Source organism: Lactuca sativa, chromosome 5, assembly GCF_002870075.4.
Source record: "Lactuca sativa cultivar Salinas chromosome 5, Lsat_Salinas_v11, whole genome shotgun sequence".
Taxonomy (NCBI): Eukaryota; Viridiplantae; Streptophyta; class Magnoliopsida; order Asterales; family Asteraceae; genus Lactuca; species Lactuca sativa.
In genome coordinates, this window is record NC_056627.2 from 314,306,745 (window position 1) to 314,317,583 (window position 10,839).

Genomic DNA, 10,839 nt, shown 5'->3' on the forward strand with positions numbered 1-10,839 from the left:
CACATGAATTTGTCCGGTGGTGACTTTGTCCCACACAAAGTGTATGTTAATCTCTATATATTTTGTATGTTGATGTTGAACGAGATTGATGGAAAGATAGACAACGTTGGCATTGTCACGGTAGACAATGGTGGCCTTCAATAATAGGTAATGAAGCTCTCGTAACAAATCGTGAAGCCAACATTTCTTTGGCTCTCTACTACGGCGTTGGCTACATGTTTATATTATGCATCAACATTAAAGTGGGTGACTGTCGTATGGAGTTTGGAAGATCAAGAAATAAGATTTTCACTAAGGTAGATACACTAACCACTAGTTGGTCAACGAAAGACTGGGCATCCCTCATTCAACATTAGAGTAAGCAATGAGACCCATAGTGGATTACGGATGAAGCTGTAAACCATAGTCAAGAGTACCTCTGAAAGCATGATGTGTTTCAGAGCATGAAGATGGCCTTCTCTCTGATCTTGCATGTATAGACAAATCAACTTAACCGCAAAAGAGATGTCTGAGCGAGTAAAGGTGATGTACTGTAAACTGCTAACGAGACTGCGATACTGATGGGTTTTGGCCATATGAACATTCCTATGTGCACATGCAACCCTAATGCTTGGATCTAGGTTTCTCTAATTAAACATACATTGAATCCAAGACTCCTAATTGCTAATATACAATAACAATAATATGAAATCAGATATTAGAAGTTTACCTTGAATCACTTGCTTGATCTTGTTGTCCTTGAGGCTTTAGAGTCACAATTGTCACTCCTCTAATGGCTTACAAACACCAACTAGCAAGGAGGATGATTTGAGAGAGAGGAGGGAAGAGAAATTCGGCCAGGGTTTCTTCTCTAAGCACAAGTCACGAATTCCCTTAGCCCTAGGGGTCTATTTATACTTGTAAGGCCCCTAGGGTTTCACCCTTAAACCCTAATTGGATAACTTAAGCCCTAAGCAATCCAAATCTTTTCCATGATAAGCCTTGGACGATTTTATGGCTATCCTTAGCCCTAGAAATCGTCCACCCTTTATCCATAAAGGATATATAGCCCAAAGTGCAACTATCAAACAATTGACAGTTTATACCCCTTTATTTAATTAATCTCTTTAAGTCACCAAATTAATTCCTAATTAATTTATGACTTATATTAATCAAATAATAATATTATTATTCCTTATATTATTCTTATAATATATTAATAATATTCCTTCTCTCTTTATAAATCATCCTGTCAAGTTGCTATGGTGAAGGCAACCCAAAAGAACCATGCTCAACCGGGTCAAATACTTGCCTAATATAGTTGTAGCCTTAGACACTATTCCAACAGATACAAGGTGGGATTGGATATTGGAGGACTAAAGATGTGAAGCTTTGCATGAGAATCGTCAGGAGTGCAATAGGGATTACATGTCGACATGTGAGCGCACTCCATAATTTCCAATGCATGCTTGCGTTGGGAGAGAAAAATACTTGTGTGATTCCTAGTAGCTGAGATGCCGAGAAAATAAGATAAGTCACTAAGATCAGTCATGGTAAACTCAACTAATAGCATGGAGATGGTACTTCATAAAAGATCATTAAATGAGACCATCAGAATAATGTCATCGACATACAATAGCAAGTAAGTTGTGGCATGCCCTTTGCTGAGAATGAATAGGGAATAGTCAGTCTTGTTGTGCGTAAAACCATTATGGGTAATGTAATCAGAAAATATGTGAAACCATGCTCCCGGGGCCTATTTAAGGCCATATAAAGACTTATTTAGAAGACAAATGAAGTGCTGTGATTTGGGTCGCGGAAACCCGGAGGCTGATGCATGTAACCTGTTTCGTGAAGATTGTCATGTAAGAAGGCGTTCTTCACATCAAGTTGGTGAATGGGCCACTGACGAGATACTGTGATATTGAGGATGGATCGGATGGTATCCAGTTTCACAATTGGGCTAAAAGTCCCGTCGCAATCAATACCAGGTCTTTCACTTTTGTTGTTAGCCACTAGTCGAGTTTTGTACCTATCAAAAGAACCATTTGCTTTGTATTTCTTATTAAATAGCCACATAAAACTAACAACATTCACCCCGTTAGGCCTTGGAAGAAAATCCCAAGATCCAATAGAAATAAGAGCATTAAATTTGTCATGCATGGCAATGGTCCAATTAGGGTCATGAAAGGCATGCATGTGAACTTTAGGTATGGGTGAATCAGTAGAAACAAGAAGTTTGATACGGGAAATAGGTTTGGTGATGTCGTGATGCAATCTAGTGACCATGGAATGACTCAAATAGGGTGGAGTAGGAGGATCGGGAGAGTCTGTAGGAGAGGCTAATGGGATATAAGGATCGTGAGAGTGGTCATAGCGAGGAGATGGAGTACTCTCGGTATTGTAAGAATGGGTGGTGCCAAAGAACGACACAATGGTAGATGGTGTTTTGAAAAAGGATCTACAGATAAGTAAATGATCATAGTAATAATATGGGAAGGAGTAGGAAGGACGTTGATCTGGAGTTATAGATCGATAAGGAAAATATGACTCGTTAAAGACAACATGATGAGATATACTGATTTTGCAAGATGAAAGATCAAGACAAAGATTTATGTGATGGTGAGAAGGATAGCCAAGGAAAACACACTGAGTGGACCTTGGACCTAGTTTGTGAGGTGTAGGGATGTAAGGGTAGTAAAGGCATCCAATGATGTGAAGATGAGTATATGTGGGTGGTTTGTTGAATAGTTTGGTGAAAGGAATGTCATTTTGCATTGATGTAGACATGGTTATGTTTAAAAGGTGGGTTGCCATTTTAAGGGCCTCAACCCAATATGTGAGTGATAAATGGACTTGAAATAATAAATTGTGTATGAAATTATTAATAGTACATATCATACATTCCGACATGCCATTTTGTTGGTATGTTCAGGGGAAAAATAAACAAAATGTAATACCATTTTGGTCAAATAGAGAGTGGAATTGGTGAGTGTCATATTCGCCCCCGTGGTCACATTGTAAAGATTGAACCTCACATTTGAATTGGTTTTTGACATAAGCACGAAAATGGAGAAATTTTGCAAACACCTCGGATTTATTTCTAAGCATATATACACAAAAAATGAGAATAATAATCCAAAAATAGGACATAATAATTAATCTCACTAATACTTGTGATTGGAGAAGTCCACAAATCATATTGAATAATAAAAAAATTATTCAGGCTTATTCGAAATAGATGATGAAAAAGGTAAATGAACATGTTTACCACGATGACAAGACTCACAAGAACCATTACTACTATTTTCATTACAAGATAAAAATTTATTTAAAACTATAGACTAAAAGAAGGTGGAAGTTCATAGCTTGGTGGGGAAACTTGAGATCCAGGATCATTCCTCACTTTGCAAGCTTCTAAAGGTATCAAGTTCAAATCTCGACTTATTAATGCTTAGATCTCTTTATGGGTTGACTTGTCACACTTTTGGTCCCTTTTTTAGTTGATTGATGGATTGGGACGTTTGAAGGGATCATTTCTCTAGATTTGAGCTTGTTAGAGGCTTCCTAAGCATAAAGCTGCTAACTTTATAGGGTATTGGTCCTCATGCATGCATTAAGCCACTTATTAATTCATTTCTAAGCTTAATAGCTTTATTTAGCCATGCATTAATGTAAAATTAGCAACTTTACGTGTTATTCTAGCTCAAGAGAGTCAGATCTACATTTTGGAGCTTTATCTTAATGGATTGTGGGCTTAATGTAAAGAGCAGCTGAACAGAAGGAGTATGATAGACGTACAAGCCAATACACATAGTGTACAAGCCTCAACGAGAGTAGGCTTAGCGTACAATTGAGTATGCCCCGCGTACTCAGTCTGTTGAGCTTAGCGGTTTTGTGCTTCAAGTTTGGGCCATCTTTTGTCCTCGTTTCAAAAAAATACGCCGCCTAGGGGCTTTAATAGGGCTAAGTAATAAAAGGCCCAGAGCTGGAAGTGATCTTAGAAACCAATCACGTTCCTGGAAAAAATCCCAATATCGAATTCGCCTAGAAGAAAAACAAAAATTGCGTTTTCATTATGGTCTTACAGAACGACAATTACTTAAATACGTTCGTATCGCCGAAAAGGCCAAAGGGTCAACAGGTTAGGTTTTACTACTATTACTTGAAATGCGCCTTGATAACATTCTTTTTCGCTTGGGTATGGCTCTGTCTATTCCGGGAGCTCGCCAATTAGTTAACCATAGACATATTTTAGTCAATGGTCGTATAGTAGATATACCAAGTTATCGTTGCAAACCCCAAGATACTATTGCGACGAGGGATGAACAAAAATCTAAAGTTCTAATTTAAAATTCTCTCGATTCATCACCCCATGAGGAATTGCCAAACCATTTGACTCTTCAACCATTCCAATATAAATGATTAGTCAATCAAATAATGGATAGTAAATGGGTCAGTTTGAAAATAAATGAATTGCTAGTTGTAGAATATTATTCTCGTCAGACTTAAACCTAACAAAACTTAAATGAACACTAATAAGAATAAGGAAGAATAAGGGTTCGACCCATTGGCCTAGATGCTTGGGCCCTTATTGGGCCATCTGAGTACATGTGTTTTGGGCTAAGTGGAAGGGTGGGCCTTAGGACAACGCTCAAGTAGGAGTTTGGGCCCAATTTGGAAAATTAGGCCAAATATGGGCCTTGAGTGATTATTTGGTTTGGGCTTGGGCCTTGGCCAAAACTAAGAAAAGGATAGAGTGGCCTTTTACCCTAACTTTTGGACTAATAGCTAAGGATTAGAATCCAATTATTAGTTGGATGATTATTTTGTTTGTGATAGCGCGGGGATGTAGTGGGCCAGCAGCCAGAGACTTTCAGTGTGATTCAGTAGTGTGAGGTGAGTTTTCCACACTGTACTTACGGGTCAAAGGCACCAAGTCAGACCCTTTGGATTGTTATCCCAGTTTATAGTATGATTAATTACTCTAGTGATCTATTAGATATGTATCCTGGTAGATAGGATGATGAGATGCTTAGTGATCTGTAAGATCTGTCTGTTTGTTATTGGATGGTTATTAGTATGCTTGTCTGTTATATATATATATATATATATATATATATATATATATATATATATATATATATATATATATGTGTGTGTGTGTGTGTGTGTGTGTGTGTGTGTGTCAACACGGTGTATGTGTGGTTAGTTGAGGCAATCCTTCTTTGTGCTGAAGGCCAACAGACCCAGGGCGGCTCAGATAGACTGAAGGCTAGTGGGGCATACTAGTCAAGCCGAAGGCCCGAAGAATGATCCAGATATGCTAAAGGCTCGGTGTGGAATACCAGTCATGCTGAAGGTTCTATGAGTGTACTAGGTAGACTGTAGGCCGGTGGGGCATTCCAGTTAGTTTGAATGCTCTATATGCATGTTGTTTGTTGTTATTATTATGGTTACATGATGTGGTTGTATTTTGGGGGAACTAATTAAGCTTCGGGCTTATAGTTTTAGGTTATGTTTCAGGTACCTCAAATGATCGCGGGAAGACAAAGGCGTGATCATGCACCTCCTCATGTTTTGTTTTATGATTTTGGGAAAACTCGGGTATTAAACTTGTTTTGAAAACTAATTTTGTAAACAATGATGATTTGTGGTTTGGTTTTAAATGTTTAAATTTTTCAAGAATTTTATGGATGTTACAGAGAGTTACATGATGGGAGGTCCACGAGTATAAGTCATCAAAGCTATTTGACCTAAGATGAATCAGTTTTGTGTTGAGATCCTTCACACAAAAAAAAACCAAGATGATCAAATTCAATGGAAACATTATTGTCACTGGTAAGTTTACAAACATATATGAGATTTTTTATTAATATTTGGTGTAACAAAAACTTGATGGAGGTGTTGAGTTCACTAGTGAGAATAAAGGGTCTTACGAACCATGTGAGTAATTTGCACTTAAGGAGCAATTGCCAAAAAGAATCAAATTAAATATCCTTATATTGCTAAGGGAATTGAGGATGCCCGAGTCTAAGGAAGGATAAGATGTAGCACCCATGTCCTATACCATGTGTTTTCAAGAGGATCGAAAATCAACATGGCAATAAAAGTTTGATTTAAATATGTGGCTTGATCATGTATAACTGGTGGAAATCTGTTGTCACAGGGTAGTGACAACAAGCTACGAAGAAGCAATAGGGGCAACTGATAGGTGACCATGAGCGACTAACAAAGAAAAGATGCATGGCTGAGGAGTATTGTCGAGAAGACTCAAGTGAGGTCGGTTGTGTTGTTTGTCGTTGTTGATATGTGCTTTCGGAAGGGTGAGGAGGCTACCACGAAGGTTGTGAGGGCCACCCAAATCCCCATGAAGGCAGTGGCCAACCGTATGGCTGTCATGGAGAGAAGTTGGTGGTAACAACAAGAAGGCGCACTGATTCGGTACTTGGCAGAGATAATCACAAGGTTGGTTGCATCTGTTACTTTTGTTATGGTTAGGTTGGTAATCCTGATATGAAGGTGTGGAGATGGTGTGGAGGATTGTTGGTGAGGATGCATGACTAGAATGAAGCGGTTGGGATGGTCGATCATAATTAAGTCATGACTAATCCAAAGTAATCATGTAATGAGATATAGGAGGATTGGTAATAGGGACTGGTGGTGGATAAGGGTAGAAATATTGTCAAACCTCGAGGTAAAATCATTAAGAAGATGAGTGGTAAGGGTCTTCTCGGGAACCAGGGCACCAATGTCTGCGAGAATATCAATAATGACAATCATCTTGGCACAAAAATCAGTGATGGTACGATCACCAAGGGTCATGGAGCGGACCTCCTTTTTAATTTCAATAGCCTATGCTTTTTTTTCACAACATGATTCTTCAAGAGTCGTCCAAATCTAATAAGCGATCTAACCATCTTTGAGAACCATGGTGAGGAGGGGTTGAGTAAGTGTACCATAAATCCACATAGCAACCAAGGAGTCAAGTTTGGACCACTCTTCCTCGTTGGAAGAATTGGAAGAGGAGGTGTCATCCAAGTGACCCAAAATCCTGTAAGCTTTGTAGTGGGTGGAGAAAAGGACACGACATGCATCATAGTTAAGTTGGATGAGATCAAGTATAAAAGGAACGCAAGCCTTGATGTCGGGGATTTCGTAAGGTTTGAGATTTTTATTAGAGGGGTTGGTATTGTCATCACTCGGCATGATAAACAACCATGAAAAATAGAAGAATTGATAGGAGAAACGACGAGGGAAGAGAGAGAGAGAGAGAGAGAGAGAGAGAGAGGCCAACGGTGGAAGGGGAAACAAGAATTAGGGTTGGTTGGTGGTGGGCTCTGATATCATATTAGGATAAATATATTACCATGAATGGGAATATATTACCATGAATGGGAATGCATTGATTAACTAGAATATAGTGCATAATAATACAACAAGAGCCTAAACAAAATATACAATAATTATAATAATGGGCTATTCTAATGTACACTAGCAAGTGAGGTGGAGGTTTGATGATAGTGTTGAATAAATGACAATGGTTGTATGAGAAGGGAAAGGATGGTTAGGTGGATAATGATACATTTAAAGGAGGGTTGTCGATAGTGTGGAGGTAATGACATCTGAGAATAAAAGACTTAATAGTGTTTTTGAGATATTACTTATCTTAATTGTTTTTTAAATGAAAAATCCTATCAATTACATAAAACACGTGAAGATTTTTTTTATTTCCATCTTTTATACCATATACCAACTATCGTAAGTCATTTATTTAATTTTATACTTTTAATATAAATATAATATTGTAACAAATTTGGTCAAAACCAAGGTTTGCAAAATCGAGCTTCTACACATAATCGTTTTCGGATTTGCAAAATCAGGATCGTAAAATCGACTCGCAATCGTAAGATTCTACCTAAAACAATGCAATTATAAGTTTAAAACATTTCTATCAATTGTTTGTCTACAAATTCTAGAAAGTTCAAAACATTTGTGATGGCTAACAGTCTAATACATATCAATTATCATTTCCAATCTAATCTAACATAACTGGAAGAAAAAAACCATACATTAATGTTAAAAGAGCCGTAAATTGATATACATTCTGATTTCTGAATACGTTTCCAAATTCAAACATGTTTGATATTTGAACAACAATCACATATATTTCTAACTTTTCAATTTTCATAATCTACATTCTATGCAATTTCAATCTAAAACAATAAACATTAGAGATTTGGAGTAACTCCAATCTTGAAGCTACAAAGTAATGTACATAGGAAACAGAACCGAGAAATTGATGAAGGCTTAACCAAATTAAGAATGAAAGCTGCAAGCTAAAATTCAAAATGTATATCGCAAGTTGGTTCAAGACTTACATGGTTCAAGAATGTATTCAAAAATTCAGAAATTTATGAATGCTTACCTGGTTCAAGACTTCAAATAATCGCAAGTTGCAAGATAAAATTTCGTTGAGTTTGATGAATTGATGAAGGCTTCAGGTTCAGGGCGTCAAGCATCCACAGTTACAACGAAGAGCAGCGAAAAAAAAAGGGCTAGGGTTCGTCGTTCCTATTTTCCATCCATCGTTGATCTGTTACGTCACTTCGCATTATGCTCTTTTAGTTTTTAAGCTTTTAATTTAGTGTCAAACAAATGGTCAATGAACATAGAATTAGATCGTATACGATTCTATGCTCCGATTCCATGATTCTACCCAAAAACGATTTTACTAAGATCAAAATCGAAACATACATGTAGGATCGTAAAATCGTACGATTCTACGATCAAAATCATGTTTTTAATAACTTTGATCAAAGCGTTTTTCTTTTATAAATTCGCTCATAATTAATTTCTTTACAAATTGATTTTTTAAGGTTTTTTTGTAACTTTTTTTTGCATATTTTCGCGGCCTTTTTAAACTTATACTACATTTTTTAATATTGTTTTCCAAATGTTTTATACAACTTATATGTATATATATATATATATATATATATATATATATATATATATATATATATATATATATATATATATATATATATATATATATATATATATATATATATATATATATATATAGAGAGAGAGAGAGAGAGAGAGAGAGAGAGAGAGAGAGAGAGAGAGTTGAGTTTAACAAGGAACTATTTTAAACCTTAGAACCAACGAACCAATCTTTTCTTAAATTTTCGACCAAAATTTTCATTAAAAAAAACTGAAAATATAGATATTCATAACTTTTTATCATCCATCCATTGATATATCAAATTTGATAAAAAAAAAATTGATCTGTTCAGATTCACACTGTGAATCTATTGTGAATCTGTACAGATTCACCCTGTGAAATTTGTGCAGATTCATATAGTGAATTTATACAAAATTAATGATTTATAGTGTAGATTCACAATGTGAATATGAACAGATAAAAAAAGTAAAAAAAAATTATTAAATTTGATATCAATGGAAAGAAGATAAAAAATTTTGAATTTCTATATATAGAATTTTTTTCGATAAATAATAAGATTTAAACATGAAAAAATAATAGTTCCTTTGTTCTATGGTTTAAAATGGTTCATTGTTGAGCTTTTTCCTATATATATATATATATATATATATATATATATATATATATATATATATATATATATATATATATATATATATATATATATATATATATATATATATATATATATATATATATATATATATATATAGGAATGAGTTCTATGGAAAACAAATAACTAGGGCAACATCTACCGGAACCAATAATCAAATGACACGTGTCTATTTCTTTCTTCACAAGTAATGTATTGTGGAAGTTATTGTGAAAGTGATGTGTTGTCATGTTTTCATTGGTTTAAATATGTGTTGCCCTAATCATTCATTTTCCATATAACTCTTCCCTATATATATATATATATATATATATATATATATATATATATATATATATATATATATATATATATATATATATATATATATATATATATATATTCCTAATGATTTTGATTTTTCACATTTAGCATAATTTTTTTACAACTTTTTTATACTTTTGTTAAATCTTTTTATGAACTCTTTTTTGTAGTAAAATGTGGAAAATGTATGTTAGATGTGAAAAAAATATAAGTATATATATATATATATATATATATATATATATATATATATATATATATATATATATATATATATGGGTTTTTATCATAAAAGCCCCAAATTTTACAAAAAAAAACGGTTATGCACAAAGTCGTTTTTTTTTTCCACAAATGCCTCAAATACCGGAAAATTGGTTCGATTTTGCCCTTTAGCCTGATTTTACCTTCTGCGGCCAGTCATATTTGTCATAGAAGCCCTTATATTTACTTATCACCTCCACCACCACACTTTTCCACCACTACTGCCCTTTTCCACCAGCACCACCGCCAGCCACACACAAACCACCACCACCATTACCGTCCATCATCTACCATCACCACCACTACCATCCATTATCCACCGTCACCTAACGTCATCATTATCCCTCCATCACAGAAACCCATCATCACACCACCATCATCTTCTCCACTTAAACACACATGGTTTCTTAATTGAAACACAAACATACACACACATTCAAACAAGAATTCAGAACTCAAAGAAGATTTTTAGGACAACTCAAACAAGGAAATGATTTCAGATTCAGAACTAAAGACAATTCAGAACTCAAACACAATCTAGAACTCAAACAAGAAGAATTCAATCACAATTTTGATTGGAGTTTTTACAGTCTGAGAATTGGAGCCATCGGCGATTTGGAACTCAAGTGGGAAAACTATATTTTTTATTGGAGAAGTATAGCAACCCAAAATC

The 10,839-nt window shown here is 35.1% G+C and overlaps 1 pseudogene; it reads left to right on the plus strand.

The window, feature by feature from the left end:
* Positions 1 to 2,413: 2,413 nt before the first annotated feature.
* Positions 2,414 to 4,491, plus strand: LOC122197938 (30S ribosomal protein S4, chloroplastic-like; annotated as a pseudogene).
* The last annotated feature ends 6,348 nt before the right edge of the window (positions 4,492 to 10,839 follow it).